Here is a 23,785-nt window from a genome sequence, read left to right as displayed (position 1 = left end):
ATTAAGGAGTTACATTTGCTATTTTCCAATCTAATGGTGCCTTCCCTGAATCTAAGGAATTTTGGAAAATTAAAACCAATGCATCAACTATCTCATTGACACTTCTTGCAAGACCTCAGGATGAAATTCATCAGCATCCGGGGATTTGTCAGCACCCAGCCCCAACAATTTGCTCAATACCACCCCTCTGGTGATTTAATTTTCCTGGGTTCCTCCCTCCCATTTCCTGATTTACAGCTATTTCTGGGATGTTACTTGTATCCTCTTGTATATAGTGAAAACCAATGCAAAATACCTGTTCAATTCATTTGCCATCTCCTTATTTTCCATTAAATTCCCCAAACTCACTTTCTCTCGGACCAATGCTCACTTTTTTAAACTCTTATTTAAATATCAATAGAAACTCTTACTATCCGTCTTTATATTTCTAGCTAGCTTCCTCTCATACTCTAATTTTTTCCTCTGTATTAATCTTTTTTGTCATTCTTTGTTGTTCTTTATATCCTGTCAAATCTTCTGACTTGCCACCTGTTGTTGTGTAATTATATACTTTTTCTTTAAGTTTGATGCTGTCTTTAATTTTTTTAGTTAATCACAGATATGGGTCCTCCCCTTGGAAGTTTTCTTCCTCCATTGGAATGTATCTATTCTGTGTATTCTGAAATATCCCTTTAATTTGCACTTGGCTCATGTAATAATCCAGAGATTATTACTCTTGAGAATCTGCTTCTTAATTTGGTGCCTAACTCCTCATACTGAGTATGCAGAACCTCATTCCTCATCCTGCCTACGTCATTGGTACCTACATGTACCACTGCAACTGGATCCTCCCCCTCCCACTGCAAGTTCCTCTCCAGCCCTGAGCAGATGTCCCAAACCCTGGCACCGGGCAGGCAACACAGCCATCTGGACACTTGCTCTTTGTTACAGAGAACAGTGCCAATCCCCCTCACTATACTGTACCCTAACATCACTACATTCCTTTTTGCTCCCCCAACTTGAATGGCTTTCTATACCACAGAGCCATGGCCAGTCAGTTCATCCACCTTGCATTCCCCACTCTCATCCAAACAAGCTGAAAGAACCTCAAACCTTTTAGACAATTGCAAAGGCTGACACTCCTGCACTCCTGTGCTCTGGGTCCCCTTACCTGCCTCAGCTATAGTCACACCTCCTGTCTGACCACTGGCCCAAATCAGAAGACCCTATCCTTAGGGGTTTGATCACCTCCTGGTAGAAAACAGCCAGGTAATTTTCCCTCTCCCTGAAGTGTCATAGTGTTTGCAGCTCAGCTTCCAGCTCAGTGACTCTGAACCAAAGCTTCTCAAGCCACAAACATTTACTGCAGATGTGTTTGCCCTGGATCACACTGGCATCCAGGAACTCCCAGATGCTGCAATCATGACACACCACCTGCCTTGCCGTCCTCAATGTGTTTTAATTAATTACTTCATTATTTTATTCAATTATTTAATTTATTTTGTATATTTGTTAATCTTACCACAAATTCCTGTACTATTTTGAACCTCAGGAATAGAGTGAACATTGACCGCTTACTGGATACTCACTAGGTACTCACCAAACAGTTCACTCATTTCCCTGAAGTAGAGCAAGAACTAAGTCCAACATGGTGGGAAAGTTAGAAAAACCAAAGGAGTATCTCCCTTCTCTTCACTGAACTCTCTCAGCTCACCAAACTCTCTCACTCCATTGAGGTTGCACTCCAGTGTTGGTCACACTGAGAATGTATGGATTTATATTTTCTGAAACAAAGGGAGTGAGCCCAGGTTCAGAAATAAACCAGTTCTAGCTAGTTCCTGAATTAATTATTTCACCTGCTGCCAATGGATAGCTTCTACCTCCCTGCTTAAACTTGGAAGTTAAGCAGCAATTTGTAATTAATGTTAAATACAAACAATATTAGATTTTTAGAAAGATATTCAAGATTTCCTCAGCCCACCAAACTCTCTCATTCCATTGAGGTCACCAAGGCCTCCCTGTTCTCCCTGCCTCCCATAAGGATTCCCAATTTGGGATCTTACTCCTTACCCTGGGCATGTTCAGGCTCCTCCTCAGACTCAGCACTGGAATTGTCCTCTGCAGCCTCTGGAACAGCATTACTGTCTTCATCCTCCAATGGGTCCCCCCATGAGAGAGCCAGATTGTGTAGGGGGCAGCAGACTACTACAATAAGGGTGATGCGTTCCAGAGGATATTGCAATGATCCCCCTGAGAGGTCCAGGCAGTGAAACCTCATCGTGAGTAAGACTATGATCCTCTGAACTATTCCCCTTGTGGAGGCATGACTGTGGTTGTAACTCTTCTTGGCTGCAGTCCTTGGGTGTCTTAGCAGGGTCATCAGCCACTGATAGCCTTTGTTCCCCAGTAGCCACCCATCGAACCGTGCCGGTGCAATGAACAGCCTAGACACCTGGGAATGATGCCGGATGTAGGCATCATGGCAGCTTCCTGGATACTTGGCACAATGACCTGATACCTGCAGTATCTCACTCTCGTAGTGACACACAATCTGGATGTTTAGAGAGTGGAAGCCTTTTCTATTGATAAAGGCTCCTGGCCCCCCCTGCTGGCACTTTTCTGGGCAGATGTGGCAGTCAATAGCTCTCTGAATTCGGGGAAATCCTGCAATTGCAGTGAAGCCTCCAGCTCACTGTGCCAGGCTGGCCTTGTCTGTCCTGAAATGAATGGAACAGAGCGTCAGTGACCAGCTTGATGCAGCTGTGGGCAGTGGGTTGCAAGGCTCCACCGAGATCTTCCACTGACCCCTGGAATGAGTTGGAGGCATAAAGGTTTAGGGTCACGGTCACCTTCAGAGCCACTGGTATGGGGTGGTCACCTACACAGCTGGAGGCTATTTCGGGGCTGATCATTTCGCAGATGGAGGCGACAGTGTCCTTGGAGACGTGGTGCCTTCTTCGACATTGAACCCCTGTCAGGTCCAGGTAACATGATCGCTGTCTGTGCACTCTACCTGCCGGGTAGTGACGCCTTCTCCGGACCTTCCTTGCAAATCCTGGTGGCCCTCCACCCCTTCTGCCTGCATCTCTCAGTCCACAGGGCAGACTCTGGGATGATGCCTGCAGGCAACTGGCCTCCTCTCTCCTCTGGCTCTCTCCTCCTCTTCTGAGGAGGCCCCTCCAGCTGAGTGCACAGTCCCCATATTTGTCCAAATGGTTGCACAGGTTTCTGTGCTGAAGCAGCCTTTCTGCAGAAAGCCTCTGCAGATGTTTAGCAATCCAAGAATTATCCAAAACAACCAAAAAAATAAGGATATCTAACCCAAAAACAAAGAACTCACTCCTAGCTCCTCACCTTACCAATATCCTGTGGGCCTTTTATTCCGCCCTGGGCGTAGAATGAATGAAAATTGTGATTGGCCCATGTGCCGAGCATAAAAGCGCACGGGTTGCTCAAAATTGCTGTCAATTGGGCATTTATTGGGCTTAATTGGCCCTGATTTCTGCGCCTGCTCGCTGACCGAAATATTGCAAGGCAGTGCGAGGACATCAGGATGCCCCATTTCATGAAGGTTTGGGCCTACCATGCGCTGCATGGTAATCATAAAATTCTCCCGTATGTAACAGTGATAATTTAAATTAATGTACAAATGCGCTGCTTTAACTTTTTGTGTTTACAGGACGTGACTGTTATATTATGTGATTGTTGAATAACTATTTATATCTGATGAATGCTCAAATCTTTATTTAATTTTTAGAAGTGATTGCCACAATGCTATTCCTGTCATATTTTCCCAATGTTAATGTATGAATTGTATTGGCCGTGCTAGATTGTTAGTAATTTGGAAGAAGTAGTGTATTTAATCTGCCAAACCTATAAAGGTGGCCCATGACCAGCTCAGTTCCTTAAATCCTTAATCAAAAGAATGTACACATGTAGAACTGCCCTTCCTTTTCTTATGGAATTAATCATTTTATTTGTCACTTTGCCTGAATGATTGATGGAGAGAAAATAGCATAGGAGGGAATATTAATGCATGAACCCTGAGAGCAGGCGGGATCTAATTTTCATTTTTCAGCCTGGTGCCTTGATATCAAAAGAACTTGAGACATTTTATTAACCACTGTTAAAAAAAGTTTAAAATTTGCACAAGTTTTATTTTACAAAAAAAAACTATTTTACTAGATTTCTTGGGCAAACTTCTAACTCTGGACAGCAACGTAGGCTGGTACGGTGATTAGACCTTAAACGTGCAAATTACTCTTTGCTAACCAGAATAAAGGAGTCAGATTTTGCTTTCAAAATAACAATGTGGCTAATGGCACACTCTGTTATTTTACATGTAAATAGTATAGCAACTTCAAACGAAGGCAGATGTGTGGTTCAATGTCAATATCCAAAGGTTTCTGTTGAAGTTGAGCTGCACATTTAGTTTCATGAAAATGGCATCTTGCTGTCTGCTTCACCATTGAAATCCATTGTGTGTAGTTGCTGTATTTGCACAATGGATAGGAACTAAACTCACCATAGAAAGTTAAGTCTTGTCATTTCAAATGGAAGTACCCTCTTAATATTGTGATAATTGTTAATTACTGCCAGTCAACCTATCTGACACAGAAAATTAATATTTATAAGTGTGGAATCTCATTCCTCTAGCGTTTAATTGTTATTGGAGATTTTTAAAAATGTCAAATTTTAAACTTTTAAAATCTTTTCTAACTTTTCCTCATTTTTTCTCTCTGGGTACAATCTTCCTTTTCCTCTCTTTACTGCTCTTTCTGTACATAATTTGACATTGAATTCACTCACTCTAATTTACACTTCCTTCTCAGTCTCTAAAATGTTGATTTCACAATCCTTTAATCTGATTGGCTGAAGCAATACATGTTCACTCAGGTTCCTGCTGCCCTGTTTCTCTCACTGTGACATTATCAACTTGCACTCTCAGCAACTTTTCACATAAAAATTGAAAATCCTAAATGTGGAAGGGCAAGTCTGAAAAATGGCAGACACTATTAGACTCATTTGGCAGAATCTGATCCGTAGAATTTCCTCTTTGTTAGGCTGGGGAGTACTCAGTTGCAGGTGTAGCAAAGAGGAAATAGGAACATTATGTCAGGTCTCCACTCCTATGTTGCCCCAGGATTTCAGGGCTCCTCCCAAATGCTTGAAATGGGGCCAGTGCCAGCAAAAAGGACAATCTCAGCGTAAATTTTATAATGAGGTAGGAGGTGATGTCCCTGGCTTCCTTGCTCACTTGATTGCATCCAAGAGGGATGTCAAATAGCTGGTGCTGGGGCTTGTGCCAGTATCTTCCACACAGTAGAGTATACAGTTGGTCTTTGGTTCCTTTAAAGGGTGTAACAGCGCTGTATGTGATCATTATCCATTAGTTACATTGACATCTAAAGTATTCTGTTTATGTCCATTGAGGAAACAGGTTTGAATAATTGTGATTTGGTATCACTGCTGTGAAATAGTTCAATGCTCTGTGAAACATGTATTAATACTCCCTGCTCAAGCAAACCACACTATAAATCTCTTAAAAGTTGAAATAAATGTTGATATCATTAAAAAATGCACTGGAGATCTTTAATTTTGACTCATGTCAAAATATTTTGCCATGTCCTGGTTTCAGTCTCTGAATGATCTTATAGCAAAGCAATTCTTTGGCTATTACCTTGTGCTATGAATGCATTCTGTTACAAGGGCACTTTCTTAAATAGAGCCAAATACTTCAAATGCCTTTGTGTTCTGCTAACCATTGAATAGATGCTTACATGATGTTTATAGCAGAAATTTAAATGGAGGAATAATTACAAAATGATCATTGGGTAACAGTGTCAAAGTGCAGGGGAGAATGCTCCAATTCAAAAGAACTGAGGAAGCTTCAACAAGTATAACCCCAGTAGACAGTCAGAGACACATTGCTTTCCATATTTGCACAGACTATTACTCAGGCTGCTGTCCTACTGAACGTTAAAGCTGTAGATTTATGCAAAGCATTGAAGTCTACTTAGCAGTTCAGTCATGTGGAAGTTTGTCAAATTTTATTAACTAAAAGCCATAAACTATTGCTGTTTAAAACTTTAACAACATCTGGAATGATCTGGTTGCAGCTACTGTGATGATACGTGCATCAACGTTATTATTCCCCGGAAACTTAATTGTCAGTATGTTAATTGCTGATTTTTGATGGGGATTATTTAAGTTGGACAATCAAGATAGTAACTCCATCAGTTCCATATGGACACCAACTAACTTGCTTGGGCAACAGGTTCAGACTTCAACTGAGTTAAAAAAGCCAGATACAAAATTCTGTCAATGTAATAGAAGTGCTTTTCTGCCTGATATTAGTTAACAAAAACAAACAGAAGTTTTATTGCATTATCATTGTGATACTGTCTTAGTTACTCTACTATCAATGCAAACATACAGCCCCCATGAGCTGGGCAATTTGGCAAAATTCAATGCTAGAGAATATGAACACCTTACTTAAAATAGAGTGCCTACAGTTTATCAAAATTGGGACAATTTGTAATAATCTGTTTAACAATAACATAAATTCAGAAGCATCTGTCCTTTTATCAGGAGGCCCACTGCTTTACGGTGACTGAATATTTGTCTGTAAATTATGTAGAATTCAGAGATTTTTTACTTGTATTTTGGAGGTTTGTATTTTACAATGCTACCTGTTTTCTTGTGAAAAGAGAGAGCTAGAAACCCTGCTTATAAGATACAAAGGGACTGCAATTCCCAATAGTCAAAACCATGGTTTATAGCGGCTGACTGGGTCACATTCCATTTTTATTATAAAAGCAAAATACTCCGGATGCTCTGATGAAGAGTCATATGGACTCGAAAAATTAACTCTGTTTCTCTCTCCACAGGTGCTGCTAGACTTGCTGAATTTTTCCAGCATTTTCTGTTTTTGTTCCATTTTTATTACACTGGTTTTATGGATTTTTACCAGATATTCTGCCAGAATTCAGTAATTCTATCTGTTTTTTCACAAAAACGGAAAACCAGTGGCATTGTTTATAACAGATGCGTGGAGGCAGTTTTAAAAGGAGCAAGTGTATTGCTGTTTTTCTTTATTCCGGCTTGGTTCTGTCCTGTTCTGAAGGCAGTAATGCACTGGGGTAAAATGGCACTCCTGTAGCCTTAATGAGTGGCCATTCTTCCTTTGATACCTGAGATAGTTGGTTTTACATTTGATCATGTGCAGTGTCACAGTTCAGCCTGATTCAGTGGCACTGGAGGCAATGGTAGCGGTGATCAGCGCCAATGCCCTGCAAAAGAGAAGAGCTACCCAATGCCGCTACAGGATGAATGATCTCAACCATTATGCCAGGGTAAGTCATTCCTCTAATCACTCTCAACTCACACACTCACAAACCCATCACACTTCCACGGGGATCTCACACCTCATGGGACAACACCACTAACTCTCACACACACCCTCACATTTCCATCAGGCTTATATCCTCTGGAGCTCGTGTCCACATTCTGTCTTTGGCTCCGCTCACCACAGAAACATTCCATTCATAAGATCATAAGAAATAGGAACAGGAGTAGGCCATTCGGCCCCTCAAGCTTGCCCCGCCATTCAATAAGATCATGGCTGATCGGCCCCAGGCCTCAACTCCTCTTTCATGTCAGCTCCTCATAGCCCTCAACTCCCCGATATTTCAAAAATCTATTTACCTCCTCTTTAAATACTTTCAGTGGTCTAGCATCCACAACTCTGAGGTACAGAATTCCAGACATTCACTGCTCTCTGAGAGAAGAATTTGCTTTGCATCTCAATTTTAAATGAGTGTCCCCTTATTTTGTAACTATGTCCCCTAGTTTGAGATTCCCCCACTAGTGGAAACATCTTCTCAACATCTATCCTGTCAATACCCCTCAGAATCTTGTAAGCTTCATTAAGATTGTCCCTCATTATTCTAAACTTTCATGAATAAAGGCCTAACCTCCTTAGCCGTTCTTGATAAGTCAATCCCTTCATCCCAGGAATCAGCCTAGTGAATCTCTTGAACTGCCTCCTATGCCAATTTATACCCTCCCACAACCCCAGACCCCTTCCCCCAACCTTAGAACCCCTTTCACCACCCCCCACCCAGACTTCTCCCCTTCACCCCAGACTCCTTCCCCCGCTTAGTCCTTCCCCCTTCCTGACTCATTCAGACACCCTTACTCCTTGCTGCACCCTTACTCCCTCCCCTCTCCACACTCCTTCCTCCCCTCAGACTCCCTCCCCTCTCCGCACTCCTTCCTCTTCCTGGACTTCCTCCCCTCTATGCACTCCTTCCTCCCCCCCGATTCCCTCCCCTCTCCCCACTCCTTCCTCCTGCTGGACTCCCTCCCCTCTCCCCACTTCTTTCTCCCCCTGGACTCTCTCCGCGCTCCTTCCCTTATACCTTCCACCCGCCTTACACCTACTTCCCCAGTTATCTTGTCCCCTGTTACCTCCTCCTCCCCTGTACTCCTCCCCCCCAAACCCCCCGTCCTAGCCTCATCCATCCCCCCCGACATCTCTTCCTCTCCCAGTCGATCCCACCCCTTACTCTCCAACTTCCCCCGGTACATCTTCCTCTCCCAAACACAATTGGACTTTCCTCTCCATCTCTTCGACCATCATCCGTTGTGAGCAGACTCTCAACGGTGACTTTCCAACTTCTGTGAGCTGCTTTGCAGCGAAGCCACGTCCATGAGGATCCACCCAGCATGCCATGCTGTTGCTGTCGGGCTCCAGCATCTTCTGCTCCTCAGATGTCCGCGATCTGGGCAAGGCCCTGATGGTAAGCCCCAACTTCTGCACGTCACATTTGTCAAGACGTCTTCTACGCCAGTATGCAATCACGCCAATGTGGATGGACGATCCAGCGGGGTGGGAGGGGAGATGATTCTGGTGGACTGGCCTTACACCAATACGCTGATGTATTACAATGAGGTTCCTGACGTCCGATGGTGGGAAACGCGGCCCACCATTGACGGGCTGAACAGATGATTGCAAACTGGTTTCACGATGTCGTGAAACCAATATCTGGCCTTATTGCCATATTGTCCGCTCATGCCACCGAGCAATGCCCAATGCCAGCAGGCACGGAAAATTCCACCCCATTAAAACAAATGATTATGCATTAAGTTTGAATGTGATATTGTTCATTCTGAAACTAGGGCTTAAATCTGAAGAAAGGAAATTATGAAGGCATGAGGGGCAATTTGGCTATGATGGACTGGGAAAATACACTAAAAGATTTGGCGATAGACTGGCAATGGCTAGTATTTAAAGAAATACTACGTGCAACGGAGGTTCATCAGGTTAATCCCTGGGATGCTGGGATTGTCTTATGAGGAGAGACTGAGGAGACTAGGTCTGTATTCCCTAGAATTTCAAAGAATGAGAGGTAACCTCATTGAAACTTACAAAATTCTTACAGGGCATGACAGGGTGGATGTAGATAAGATGTTTTCCCTGGCTGGTGAGTCAAAAACCAGAGGACACAATCTCAGGATAAGGGATGGGCCATTTAAGACTGAGATGAGGAGGAATTTCTTCACTCAGGTGGTGGTGAATCTTTGGAATTCTCTACTCCAGAGAGCTTTGGAAGCACAGTCATTGAGCATGTTCAAGACAGAAATCAATAGATTTCTGGAGACTCATGACATCAAGGGATATGGAGATAATGCCACATCCCCGCACCGAGGTAGATGATCAGCTGTGATCTAATTGAATGGCAGACCAGGCTCAATGGGCCGAATGGCTTACTCCTGTTCCTATGTACCTACCTATGATGACCTAGAGTGATTTATTTGGTACTTGACAGTGTGCTATTTGTCGTACTGTTAACTTATTTAACCTGTTGAAATGAAATTGAGGGACAACATACATTGCAACTTTACATTACATTACAGTACCAGGAAAATCTGTTGAACTGTTTAATTAATGTGACCATTGACTGCACACATTGTGCATCTCCTGAGTAAATTCCCTGATGGAAGATTACAGAGGGGAACTTAACCATGTAACTGTGAACCAGTCTTATTGCAAATCAGTGTCTGCTTTGATTGTCTTTCGACAGTTTCTCAGATTTACACTAAAACACTTCTGAAGCTAAGCACTGGCTCACCAAACCACCCTTTTTACCAGAGACAGCCAGACAGACAAACACACACGCACACACAAAGGCTGACAGACAGACAGCATTCACATACACACAGACACAAAGACACATACAGATAAATGTACATATATACTGACAGAGAAGCGGACGACACTGCTTTGGGATGTGCAGAGAACTTGAAAGGTACTTTATAAATGGTAACACTACATCGAGGGACTTTCTGAATGGGAATACCATATCAAGCTGCTATATAAATGCAAGCTCTTTTTTTTTGCTTCTCTGCTTTTCCAGTTCCAAATACAAACATCCTGGATTGTTCCCTCAAATCACATCACAGATGCCCAACTTCACTTGCTTCCTTCCCCATCTCATTTTATCAATAAGGTTTCTGATGTAACAAAATGTGATTTGTGACGTAAATAAAAAGATCCCAAGTTATCAAACCTAAGAGCTGCCTTTATACAGTACAGCAAAGTGCTGCTTAAAATGGTCTTCCACATACTTGAGGGCCATACTTAAGCTTTTAAGTCAGTAAGCTCTCTTGTAGTCACAGAAACAATATCTCTTTTGTTGGTCTTTAGTGTGGATTCAATATCTCTAAACTCAAACCCACATCACTTTGTGTTTCACATTCCAACATTCTTAAAAAGTTTAAGGTATTTAAGAAAAATGTAGTAAAAGAATGTGACAGTAATGCAGACATTAGGCGAGCTTAATTTATACCTGATTGTTGTTTCTTTCATCACATTTGGTTAAGTACACTGATCCCTCAAAGGATAGGAGCACCCTCATCTAATCAGTAAATCTTCCCTCTTTCATCAGTAGGAAACGTACAACTGGGAAAGTATGTGACAATCTAGGGTCATCTAATTGCAATAGGGAGAAGCAGTCAGTGGCCGTGGGTGGGATGGGCAATACAGCCCAGCTCTTCATCTCTTCCCCTCTCTGAAAGATTCAATAAAGAAGCAAAAATACTTTTTTAAATACTTTAATGAGTGCACAACTCCTTCAAGCTTTGAAGCTTTCCCTCATAGTTTAGTCATCATATAGTTTGAGCACTGTGGAGCCTGCAGAACACAGAACTGTTTTTAAATTAAAAATACTCAATTGAAAAGTGTTATGAACATGTTAGTGAGCCTCACCAAGTTTTACATCTAACATCCCAAAAGTGCCCAGTTACTCAGATGAGATATTTCAAGTTCTGAAGTGGGAATTCAGGGTTTTTTAATGATATAGAGAACCACCGGATAGAAAGGATTGATTTACTGTTTACATCATTAAATATTTACTTGCTCCACCTTGGACTCTCTTTTTAACATTCTGATTTATTTTAGAGATGTATTTTTAAGATTTCTGGCTTTCAAGCCACATAATCTCTTGGCCACAGAGCAGCAATCCAAAGAATTATGAGTAATGACTATTTCCATTTGCTGAATGTTTAAAACAGATATTCTGAAGTTTGGTAGATATTCTGTGGAGGCTGCATCTTTGAAAAGATTCAATCATCACTGTACATTGTCATCTCTGCCATTATCTTTAATTTTTCAGACTGTCGCTCTGTTCTGACATCACCGTTCAGTCTCACCATTCAGAGATTCCTCATCACAATGCTCATTAAAAATGGCAACATGAATAATTTATAATGCAGTAATTGCTGACTGATGAATTTTCATTACTGCATGTGTTTATATTCCCCTCAATACCGAAGTGCATAATAATAAGAGAACAATTTGTTATTTATCCATTGCTGTGCCTTACTCATAATAACAATCGGTTGAAACCAGAAAAATTTCAATGAACTGGATTGTCATTTAAAGTGCAATGCACAAAGAGCTCTTTTTGTATTTTGTGCAGCACTATATTGAAGTGACAGGGAAGAGAGGTGTGTAGATTTTAAACCCCATACTCCCCCAGCAGAAACTGGGTAGGGGTACAGTTAAATAGCAGTTAAATACAGGTCAATTACCTGCTGTGCTGGGATTTTAACACCTCTATTTTTGGATGAGGTACTCACCCAGGTCTGATCTCCACGTTGGACAATCCTCTCATCCCAGGAACCAGTCCAGTGTTGCACTCTCTCTAACATCCTTCTTTAGGTAAGGAGACCAAAACTGTACACATACTCCAGGTATGGTCCTACCAATGCCCTGTATACTGGCAGTAAGACCTTTTACTCTTATAATTCAATCTCATTGTAATAAACGCTACTGGACTACTTGCTTTCCTAATGTCTTGCTGTACCTGCATGGACAAGGACATCCAGATTCCTCTGAATACCAACACTTCCCAATCTCTCACCATTTGTGAATATTCTGCTTTTCTGTTTTTCCGATTAAGATGGAAAACTTCATATTTCTCCCCATTAGAGTCCATCTGCTCCATTCTTGCTGACTTATTAAACCTGTCCTTATTGCTTTGCATCCTCCTCAAAGCTTAACTATGGCTACTGTTCTCTTACCATACAGAATTTCAACCTATTGGATAAATTGCGGTATTTTCTTGCATAACCTCAACTCAGAACTCTCACTGCTGATTCAGAAGATTTTGGTTCAAGCCCCAAGTCTACTTTGAACTGATACCTAGGTTATCTTATGAGGAAGGGTGGACCTGTATCCATTGGAGTTTAGAAGATTGAGAGGCAATCTTATTGAAACATATAAGATCTTGAGGGGACTTGACAGGGTGGATGCTGAAAGGATGTTTCCCAGTGTGGGAGAGACTAGAGCTAGGTGACACAGATTAAAAATATTTAATATCCATTTAAGATGGAGATGAGAAGAATTTTATTGTGAACCTTTGGAACTCACCTCCCCTGAGAGGGGTGGAGGCAGAGCTTTGGGGGTTTGTGGGAAAATGAAGTTGAGGCCACGATCAAAGCAGGCATGATCTTCTTGACTGGCAGAGCAGGCTTGAGGGGCCGAATGGTCTATTCCTGCTCCCAATTTGTATGGTCGTATACTGGTGGTTAACATTTCAGTGTCATACTGAGCGAGTGCCATATTGGTGAAGGTGCTGTGTTACCCTGAGGCCTGTCTGTTTGTTCAAAAGATTTTATAGATAATTTGAACGACAACCATGGAAGATCTCTTTACTCATTAATTTGCTGTTTATGGGATCTAGTCATGTGCAGATGTGATGCTGTGTTTGCCTGTAGCACAACAGTGACTGTATTTCATATAGATTATAAATGTTTGGTTATAAAGTGTTTTCAGACATCACAAGGAAGTAAAAGGCACTATATAAATACAAGTTTTTATACTGAGGAAGGGGTATGTATCTGCAATATATTAACAATCTAAATGTAACATTCATTTGTTCATTTGTACACACATCTATCCAGTGTCTAACCACTCATTTAAATAACGGAAATATACTAATAAACAAAACTCATAAAATAAGCAGCAGTGAAATAGATCTTTCCAAAGAAGTCTTATGCAATCTTGTCAAAGCGACTATGTTCACTGTGTTTAATTATTTACAACTGTGTACATGTAGTAACATCACAAAACTGAGTTCAAATAGATTGATTCTTTTGCCACCTTAGGTCGATTTTCTGGCCCGTTTGACATTGGGCGTCATGGTGGGTGGAGGGGTTGGGCAATATGGTGAGAGGTCAAAGATTGGTTTCACACCATTGTGAAGCCAGTTTGCGATTGTCCACTCCACCCATCAATGGCGGGCCGAGTTTCCTTCATCGCACGTTGGGAACCTAATGTCAATACTTTAGCATCTCATTATCAGCCATGCTTGCTGGAATCATCCCCCCAAAGCAAATTTACCACCCATGTTGGCGTGACTTCAGAATGGTGTGCTTCACGACTGCCTTTAAAAGGCATGCACCTGGCGACCTGAACTTCGAGGGGAACTCGGAGCTGAGGGAACAAAACCTTGTGCAGCACTTGCAAGCATCGCCCATGGGACATCAAGTAAGAGATGCCACACATTCACGGGGGGCGGGGGAGGCACAGGCAATTCACTTTTTTCCGGCTGGTTTTCAGTGCAGTGCCAGGGAAAGGGCTCCAGTGCGGGTCAGGCCTTGGGTGGGTAGAGGGGATGGGTGGTGCAAGGCATCACGGACTGAAGGAAGTATTCAAGCACATGCTGTGGGGGGGTGGGGGCGAGTGTGAAAGAAGCAGCCATGTACTTGGAAAAGCTTGTCAAAGGTGAGCATTCTTCTGCAGCTGAGACCATCCAGCTGCAGCCCCATTGACGTGCTTGGAGTCAGGCCTCTGAAGCATTTCTGCTCACTCAGGCAATGCAAGAGCATGAAAGTGCCACCAAATGCTCCAGAACTTTTCACGCCTCGGGTGCAGACTGCAAATCAATGTGTGTTTTAGGGGGCAGAAGAGCAATTGGCCAACTGGGCAAGTTGTATAATCCCCTTGCGAAAGGTGGCCATGGTGCAGTCAGTGGTGGAGGCGCTCACAGCCCCTTGCAATGTCATGATTAAGGTTTGGCCCAGTATCCATCATGGTTCAAGCTAACAGTGCAGCCTTGCAGTGCGGGTTAGGAGGATGCCTGCGCCTGAGCTGACAGTATGCAGTCCAGTGGCTGAAGCTACTGATCAAGTGGGGTGGAGGTGGGTGGGGCTTTGGACAGCCTATGAGTGCACTACACACTGGCTATCTAATTGGTGGCCAGCACTCTCCTGTATATGTGAAGCAGATTTCAGACTTAACCAAGAGAGGGTCTTGGTACACCAATGCTAACCCATGTGTCTATCTCTTTGATCCTGCAGGAGGAGAATGTCAGGATCATGGAGCGTGGTGATTTAGCGGTATGCCTCATGGCTTACAGGGAGTGGAGAAGAAGAAGAAGACTTGGCAAAGGGAGGAGCACCTTCCTGAAGAAGGGGCAGCAGGGCCTGCTGTGCATGTAGCTGAAGATCCACAGCAAGCTGTCACTTGTAGGCACCTCACTAGACCCAGGACCTATAGTTGGCGCTTGTCATTCCTGCAGATGACTGAGAACCAGTGTCGCCGAAGACTGCACATGTCTAGGGAACGGGTTGGTCACATCTGGCACCTGCTGCAGGATTTGGCGCCACGGGGACATGGAGAGCATCCACTGCCAGTGGCCATAAAAGTGACCTCGGTGCTCAATTTTTATGCCAGTGGCTCCTTCCAGGGCTCCATGGATGACCAGTGCAGGATCTCGCAAGCCTCCATGCACAAGCCTCCATTCACAGATGCCATGTTTGCAAAGACACAGAACTTTGTGCATTTCGCCTGGGATCAGGAAAGCCAGGAAGGAAGAGCGCTGGGATTCACACAGATCTCAGGTTTTCCACAGGTGCAGGGTGCCATTGACTGCACTCACAGATCTCCATGGCAACAAGCAGTCAACTATGTTAACCACAAAGGCTTCCACTCGCTGAACGCTCAGCTGGTGTGTGACCACCACAGTGCATCCTGCAGGTCTGCACATGTTTCGCAGGAAGTGTCCACGACTCCTACATCCTTAGCAGGTCTCAGATCCCTGACATCTTACAGGGTCCAGACAGGCTGTAGGCTTAACTCCTCAGGGACAATGTCTACCCACAGATAACATGGTCGATGACGCCTATGTAGTGGCCTCAGACAGCAGCAGAGTGATGGTATAATAAGGCTCATACTGTGACCTGGACTTTGGTGGAGCAAACGATAGGAATTTTGAAAATGAGCTCCTGGTGCCTCTGCAGGTCCAGTGGAGGACTGCAATACAGTCCCCAGAGGGTGTTGCGCATCATCGTCACTTGCTGCACGCTCCACAGCCTGGCGCTGCAACTGGGAGAGGACCTGGCTGAGGAGGAGATAGAGGAGCTACACCAAAGACGATGATGGTGATGAGGACCTTGAAGGCAAGGATGGCAGCAAATGAGGCCATCGCACTGGCCAGATGTGGCAGGTGCGCTTGGGAGGCCCTCATTGCTGCAAGATTCATGGAGGATGATGATGCAATGAAGTAAAGGCAGTCCTGACATCCCCACCTTGCATCTGTGAACGTCTGACTCCTGTCTGGCTGAAGGCAGTTCACTTGCACTCTGTGATCAGGGTCATATCATGGAAACGCAGCTGTTAAACTTTAAATGCACCTGATCCTTTTTCAGCCTTCAGCACCTGAGCCCTTCAGAAGCACAGCGTCACCGGTCACAGATGCTGAAGTGATGGGGGGCCAGCCCCTCCTCAAAGATGCTGAGGGCACACAGAGAGTATGGCAGAACTCTGTGACCCCTACCCACAACATTCTGGCAGCAATGACAAGAACTATCGAGATGCAGGTATCACGAATGGGTCCAGTGAGTCTGAAGCTGGAACATCACTTTGGTCTGAACCTTACACACTGCACAGGGAAGAGGCCCTGGACTGAGACACCTGCCTTTATCTTGTGCAGGAACCAAGGTTTCACACCTGAGTGACACGAACATTGCTCATCAGAACAAGGAGCCATAGGCAAGGAGACATTCTTTGGAGTTTATTGACAATAGTGAACATTATGTACAAGTGATTAACACCCATGCCCAGGCGTGCAACTACATCTTCTTAACTCTCCTAACCCTGTCACTAGGTCTTGGTGCTCCCCAGATATCCACAGCGGAGGTGGAGGCAGTCTGCTGACTGCTATGCCCTGTCTGTGATGACCTTGGCAGGTGTCCTCTGGAGGACCGAGACCTGGAGGGCTGCGGCCTGTTTTCAGGGTCCTGCTGTGTGGCAGTGGCACCCTCCTCGGCCTGTGGAGCTGGAGCTGGTGGGGATTTAGATGGGCTGGACACTCCCAGAGTTACCTGGTGGATGGCACCAGGGTGTGCACCCACTGACCCTTTGCCCTATGGGTGCCAGAGGGCCCCTGGCTGACTTCTTGAGGGGAAGGGGAAGTTGGAGTGAGATTGAGCTGCCCCTCTCGCATTGACACTGCTGGAGGACAATTATGCCGTCAGCGATGGAGTTCAGCCAACACAGCAGTGCAGGACTGATGAACTGGGCCAAGGTCTCCATGGTGGCTGCCATCCTACCAGTGTTAACCTTGGTGCATTGGCATGCCGGCACTAGCTCCTCAAACAGAACGTGGATGGACTCCTCCATTATGTCTTGCGACCTGAGGAGTACAGTGGACATCCCTTCCTGCTGTTCCTGAGCTTGCCTTTGCAGCTCCAGCAACTGAGGTATGATCGAGTCCAGAGGCTTGTCATCTGACTCAGACTCAGCAAATTTCTGGCCTCCAGCAGTCCTCCGAGTGCCAGAACCTAGGAAGTCCTTGCCTCTGCCTGCTGTGGATCAGACGGTGTGATGTGCTCACCAGATTGTGATCCCGAGGCTACTTCAGAACTAGGTCCCATCGAAGTGTTGGTCTATGTGCTGGTGGAGGGTGTGGGTATGGCTGAGCGCTGTGATGGGTCATCATTTAGGGTGTCATCAGATTCTTCTTCCGAGGTATCTTCAGGGCTTGAGTCGAGGACCTGGATCATGGATCCCTTGGCTGCTTCCCAGATGTGCCTGCGAAAGCAAAGAGAGATAATTAGTGCAAGGCAGGGGACTGCGGAACAGGGGAACTCACACAGCATGGTTTTCTGATGGATGTTACACTGCTGTATCCTCATTCAGTTGAGCACCTCCGACCTCACCGTCAACACAGGACTGGTCCAGATCATCGTGGGCCAGCTGGATGACTCTATTCTCAAAGTGTGTGAGAACCCTGATATCGGGCATTCCTCCACCAGTCTGCAACCTCTCCCTTTTTTTGTGTGCCAGATTGTTCTGCATGAAGACAGATGGAGAGAGTGTATGCAGGACACCTGCCAGCCCAGATGAAAAGGATGCTTGGCATGTGTGGGTAGTGAGTGGTGTCATGGATGGGATGAGGACACGATCTGCAGGGCAGATGAAGGTGTGTCTGAGAGAATGAATGATGATGCCCCTTGAACTAGCAGTGGGTAATGTTTTATAGGTGAATATCCATTTACTGAATCAGGCAGCAGAAGACATGATTTGCAACTGTTTTATTGTTAAACTTTAGTTCAATACAAATACCAGTTTCCACTCTTCTCTTCTGGATCCTCTCCCTGTCCAGAAGCAAAAACCCCATTACTGGGAAAAACCCAGCTCTTAAGTACAAGTTTCAATGAGCATCACCTGCTCTCAATTCACACTGAAGTTTAAAAGCAAAATACTGCGGATGCTGGAAATCTGAAATAAAAACAGAAAATGCTGGAAAAACTCAGCAAGTCTGGCAGCATCTGTGCAGAGAGAAGCAGAGTTAACATTTTGAGTTGGTGTGATTTTTCTTCAGAGTTAAAGAGAAATAAAAATGTGATGTGATGGATTTTATACTGTTCAAGAGGGGGTGCAGCAGGTGGAAAAAGATAAAACCTCAGGGATAGGTGCCAGCTAAGGAGAGATTGACTCCATCCCATTCTCTCAGGTCCTCCACCTCCGTCACATCTTTTCCGATGATGCCACTTTCCAAAATGGTGCTCCTGACATGTCTTCCTTTTTCCTTAACTAGGGGTTCCCCTCACTGTGGTTGACAGGGCCCTCAACCGTGTCTGACCCATTTCCCGTGCCTCTGCCCTCAACCCTTCCCCTCCTTCCCAGAACCATGATAGAGTCCCCCTTGTCCTCACTTTTCATCATTTCCGCCCACTCCAGCATGATGCCACCACCAAACACATCTTCCCCTCATCCCCCTTCAGCATTCCATAGGGACCATTCCCTCTGGGACACCCTAGTCCATTCCTCCATCACCCCCATCACCTCATCCCCCTCCCACAGCACCTTCCCATGCAATCGCAGAAGGTGCAACAGTGCTCCTTTACCTCCTCACCATCCAAGGGCCCAAACACTCCTTTCAGGTGTAGCAGCACTTCACTTGCACCTCCTTCAATTTGGTCTACTGCATTCACTGCTCCCAATGCAGTCTCCTCTACACTGAGGAGACGAAATGCAGACTGGGTGACCGCTTTGGAGAACACGTTCGGTCTGTCTGCAAGAATGACCCAGACCTTCCTGTCACTTGCCATTTCAACACACCACCCTGCTCTCATGCCCACATGTCCGTCCTTGGCCTGCTGCAATGTTCCAGTGAAGCTCAACGCAGACAGGCGGAACAACACCTCATCTTCCAATTAGGCACTTTACAGCCTTCCAGACTTAACATTGAGTTCAACAACATCAGATCATGAACTTTCTTCTCCATTTAGACCCCTTTTTAATCCACTTTTAATTAATTAGTGGATTTACTTAAAAAAATTATTTAAAATTTTTAAAAAACAAATTTCACTCTTTTATTTACTTGTTCATTTTTTCATCCTTTTCCCCAACCCTCCCCTCCCCCCAAAGGGCCATTTGTCACTTGTCTCTATGTGTTGTGCTTTCACAGAGCGCTGACTCTTGTTCTGCTATTAACACAATCTGCTATCTTACCTTTACGCCACTATCGGCACCTTCTTTACTCTTTACCACTATCATTAACACTCCCTCTGTCTTGTGTCTGTGACATCTCTGTCAATCACTCCTTAGCTGTAACCTATCCCTGACCTTCTATCTTTTTCCACCTGCTCCACCCCCTTTTAAACAGTATTTCTACTTCTCTTTAGCTCTGAAGAAGTCATGCAGACTCAAAACATTATCTGTTTCTCTCTCCACAAATGCTGCCAGACCTGCTGAGTTTTTCCAGCATTTTCTGTTTTTATTTCACTCTGAAGCTTGTCCTGGTTTAGTCTTAAAAGGACCTGCATTTCTAAGATTAACAAGTGAGATCCATATGGACATATGATGGGTTTGTGAGTTTGTGAGTTGACAGTGATGAGAAGAGTGACATACCCTGGCAGAACCGAGGAGATCATTCATCCTTTTTTGGCACTGCGTGGCTGTCCTCTTTTGCAGGGTGTTGGCCCTGACCACTGCTGTCACCACCACCCATGCTGGATTGGTGACCTTGTTTGCTGGTCTTTGCCCAAGTCGGGGTACAGGACTTCACACGGGCCTCCACTGCGTCCAGCAGGCTCCAGAGCTTGGCGTCGCTAATTCTGGGGGAAGCATGTTTCCCTCTTTTGACAGCCATGACTTTCCAGCAGCTTTCTATCCCTTAAAGAGCACTAGATCAGTGCAGTAATGCCCTTTAAATATGCTGCCCAGATTACTGAAGGCCTGAGGTGACGGTGGGGTGGGCAAATCAGAGGCCACCCCTCCAGCCATCCGGCGTGTTTCCGGGGAATACATTATTAATGAAGAAGGGCGCGCTGGGAATGGAACGATATGGCACGCAAACCCGCCATTGTGGCTGGTGGATAAAACGACTTGTTTCATGCCCGCTACCCCACTTAGTTCAAATCTGTGATGATTCCACCCTTAATTACCTTGAACATGCAGGTATCAACTTTCCTTTAAGGCATTTATCTTGCTCCTGAATCGTTAACAAGCTAGACTGGTGGAAAAGAGAGAAAGGCAAAACCTTGTCTTGATCATCTTCAGAGACTTTACAGTAATTTCAGATTTACATCTGAACATACGACGTAGGAGCAGGAGTAGGCCACTCGGCCCCTCGAGCCTGCTCCGCCATTCAGTAAGATCATGGCTGATCTGAATGTAATCTCAATCCCACATACCTGTCTTGCTCCAATAACCTTTTACCCCCTTGCTTATCAAGAATCCATCTACTTCTGCTTTAAAGATATTCAAATACTCTGCCTCAACCACTTTTTGAGGAAGATAATCCCTCTGACCCCTTATTTTTAAACAGCGACCCCTAGTTCTAGATTCTCCCACCAGAGGAAATATCCTCTTCACATCCACCCTGTCAAGACCTCTCAGGATCTTGTATGTTTCAAGCAAGTCGCCTCTTACTCTTCTAAACCTCAGTTTAGAAGCCTAGCCTGTCCAACCTTTCCTCATAAGACAAGCTGCCTATTCCTGGTATTAATAGTAAACCATCTCTGAACTGCTTCCGACACATTTACATCTTTCCTTAAATAAGGAGACCAATGCTGTACACAGTATTCCAGATGTGGTCTCACTAGTGCCCTATACAACTGAAGCATAACTTCCCTACTTTAGTATTCAATTCCCCTTATAATAAATGATAACATTCTATCAGCTTTCCCAATTACTTGCTGCACCTACATATTAACCTTTTGTGATTTATGTACTAAGACACCCAAATCCCTCTGAATCTCAAAGCTCTGTAAATTCTCACCATTTAGATAATATGCTTCTTTTTTATTCTTCCTGCCAAAATGGACAACCTTACATTTTCCCACATTATACTCCATTTGACAATCTTTGCCCACTCACTTAATCCATCTAATATCCTTTTGTGGCCTTCTTATGTCCTCTTCACAAGTTATTTTCCTACCAATCTTTGTATCATCAGCACACCACTTATTATATCCTGCCAACCAGAAAATGACCCATTTATGGCTACTCGATGTTTCCTGTAGCTAGTCAATCTTCTATCCGTGCCAATGTTAATCCCTACACCAATAACTTTTGATGTGGCACCTTATCAAATGTCTCCTGAAAATTGGAGTACTGTACATCCACCGATTCCCCTTTATCCACAGCACATGTTACTTCTTCAAAGAACTCCAATAAATTCATTAAACATGATTTCCCTTGCACAAAACCATGTTGACTCTGCCTGATTACCTTGAATTTATCTAAGTGCCCTGCTATAACGTCTTTAATAATAGTTTCTAACATTTTCCCTATGACAGATGTTAAGCTAACTGGCCTGTAGTTTCCTGCTTTCTGTCCCCCTCCCTTGTTGAATAAATGAGTTACCTTTGCTATTTTCCAATCGAAATGAACCTTCCCCAAATCTAGGGAATTTTGGAAAATTAAAAACAGTGCATCAACTATCTCGCTAGCCACCATTTTCAAGACCCTTGCATGAAGTCCATCAGGACCCGGGGACTTGTCAACCCGCAACTCCAACAATTTGATAAGTACTAATTCCCTGGTGATTGCAATTTTCTTCTTCCTTCCAATTCCTGACTTACAGCTATTTCACTCTGGGACACCACTGGCTTTTGCATTTATGGAATTTACAATATAGAAACAGGCCATTCAGTCAAACAGTTCCATGCTGGTGCTTCACACGAACCTCCTTCTGCCCTTCTTCATTTCACCCTATCAGCATATGCTTCTGTTTCTTTCTCCCTCATCTGTTTATCCAGCTTTCACCTTAACTATATGTACACCATTCACCTCAGTCACTCCCTGTGGGAGCGACTTCCACATTCTCATCACTTTCTGAGTGAAGAAGTTTCTCCAGGATTCTGACTTGATTTATTAGTGACCTTCACATACCTGATGGTCCTCAGGTCTGCTCTGTCTCATAATTGGAAACATATTCTCCCCATCTTCCCTATTTATCAAAACTCAAAAATAATAGCAGGTTAATTGAGGATCCCTCTATCCCTCTCTACCCATTCCTCCCTCCCTATCTCCATCCCTCTATCTCTTCTGTTATTAATTGGGTATTAATTGCTGTGCAAACCAAATTGCAGTGGGAAACTTAGCCTACAGGTCATTCCTTTTTTTTTCTATTCTGAAAATGAGAAGAATGATGTTCTGGACTCAACAGTAGGAGGTCCAGTAATACTTTTGGGATTTTAAAAATTAAAAGTAGAAGTTTTATTAACAAAAATAAGAGAAAACTTAAGCACACAAGATTACAGTTACACAATTAAACTTAGTCTTACAACACATTTCCTAAAAAAAGATTCTCTACTTGGTCAGACCCACAAATAAACACCTTTCAGGCAACACTTCCTTATAGATGTTTAACTATAAAATCCCAGTAATATTACTCAAGGCAACCGGCTGTAGCTTCAATAAAGGCATACCACATGTTTCAACCTCCCCAGACAACTTGTCTCTTATTAATCTTTGGGCCCAACTTAATTAAATCATACACACACACACACACACACACACACACACAGCCTTTTCCACAGAATAATGCAATATTCCCCAAAACTATTTAAAACAAACATCCATTTCTCACGCACCCTTTATACCTCTTCCTTTTTTTCTAATTCTTTCGCAGGATGTGGGCCTCATTGGCTAGGCCAGCATTTTTATTGCCCATCCCTAATTGACCTTGAGAAGGTGGTGGTAAGCTGCCTTCTTGAACTGCTGCAGCCCATGTGGTGTAGGTACACCCACAGTGCTGTTAGGGAGAGAGTTCCAGGATTTGACCCAGTGACAGTGAAGGAACTGCTATATATTTCCAAGTCAGAATGATGACTGGCTTGGAGGGGAACTTCCAGGTGGTGGTGTTCCCATCTAACTGCTGCCCTTGTCCTTCTAGATGGTAGTGGTCGTGAGTTTGGAAGGTGCTGTTGAAGGAGCCTTGGTGAGTTGCTGCAGGGCACCTTGTAGAAGGTGCCACTGTGTGTCGGTGGTGGAAGGAATGGATATTAAAGGGGTGGGTGGGGTGCCAATCAAATGGGTTGCTTTGTCCTGAATGGTGTCAAGCTTCTTGATGTTGTTGGAGCTGCACTCATCCAGACAAGTGGAGAATATTCCATCACACTCCTGACTAGTGCCTTGTAGATGGTGGACAGACTTGGGGGAGTCAGGAGTGAGTTATTCTCCTCAGATGTTCCAGCCTCTGATCTGTTCTTGTAGCCATAGTATTTATACGGCTGGTCCAGTTCAGTTTCTGGTCAATGGTAATCCCCAGGATGTTGATAG

Source organism: Carcharodon carcharias, chromosome 2 (genome assembly GCF_017639515.1).
Source record: "Carcharodon carcharias isolate sCarCar2 chromosome 2, sCarCar2.pri, whole genome shotgun sequence".
NCBI lineage: Eukaryota > Metazoa > Chordata > Chondrichthyes > Lamniformes > Lamnidae > Carcharodon > Carcharodon carcharias.
This window is presented reverse-complemented; position numbering follows the sequence as displayed.